This window comes from Poromitra crassiceps, assembly GCF_964638095.1.
Source record: "Poromitra crassiceps genome assembly, chromosome: 7".
NCBI lineage: Eukaryota > Metazoa > Chordata > Actinopteri > Beryciformes > Melamphaidae > Poromitra > Poromitra crassiceps.
In genome coordinates, this window is record NC_139628.1 from 6,376,946 (window position 1) to 6,378,273 (window position 1,328).

Sequence of the window (1,328 nt, forward strand, 5' to 3'; positions counted from 1 at the left end):
AATTAGGCCTAAACAATTAATATTAAGTGTATTTACACATTGTGCACAAATTGCATTCATTGTGACAAATTTACAATAGTTAATATCCAGCCAGAATCATTGCAAATGGATGTTCAAAGTAACAGTTAGCAATAGCATTCAGTTAATCAATGCCTAATGACAGCCAGATTCCATGTTAAACTATAAAACAGAAAAACGGAAAAACGTTTTTTGAATGGGGGGGCCAGTTTGTTGAATGGGGGGGCCCGGCCCGGTCAGGCCCGCCCCTAACGCCGGGCCTGCCTACTGCACGTGTGCAAACTCATGGAGAGTGAAAAAGGTGAGATACCAGGGAAGGGTGGGCACACACAAAAACACAGAACTCATTCACTTCTGTGGAATATTTTGGGATCAAAAAGGTGACTCACGTAAAGGTGGTGTTTTACATGGCCCAGTCTCTGTCTCCCCCCTCTTCTCTCTCTCTCTCTCTCTCTCTCTCTCTCTCTCTCTCTCTCTCTCTCTCTCCTCAGAGGAAGACAGTTTGGCCCCTATCGTTGCATCGGCCTAGTTTCTACGCCGAGCGCCTGGCGCAGTGGGCGTGGACCAGCGCACTTGATATCTTGGTCTTGGCGCTAGACGCAGTCTAAAGCATTACAACCACGCCTTTTAAGCGTAAAATTATGCACCGTCATGCTCATTGGATAAGTGCAATAAACGAATCGCACGCTTGCCTTTTAAGCTCCAATTCCAGTGGTCCAGCAAAACCAGACAGAAGCCAAGCGCTCTGCCCCCCCCCTCCCTTCATCCAGTCTGTCTGTCTCCATATAGGCTATTATTCCATATTATTATGCTTCTCAAACCAATCTAAATGCAGTTTAAATACTGCAAGCATGTAAATACGCTACACTATAGCAAGATCAAAGTGAAAAGAATGTTCTAAATGCATCAGCTAGAAAAATATAGCCTATTAGATTGGTGAAAGTTTGTCCAGAAAGATATAATTTTCTCTCACCTGCTGCAGGAAGGATGATGCACATAAATATACCCTACATTATGTAAAGTCATTGCATAAATGTGTTTTTATTGTAAAACTAAATGTGAAGTAGGGCCAAGTTATTGGAGCGGACATCACAGTATAGCACATGACAGTAGAAGCCGTTCCGAAGCGCGTTCCGCTGACACTTATCTAAATCACGTAAAATCTACAAGAGATATATATAGGCCCAGGAGGACATATATGTTTCACTTAGGGTGGTGTTTTAATTTCGATGTTTTATTTGGTCCAATATTGAAATGTTCTACAATTGCAGGCTGTGTTACCATTACACATTATTTTAGATCGACCTTTT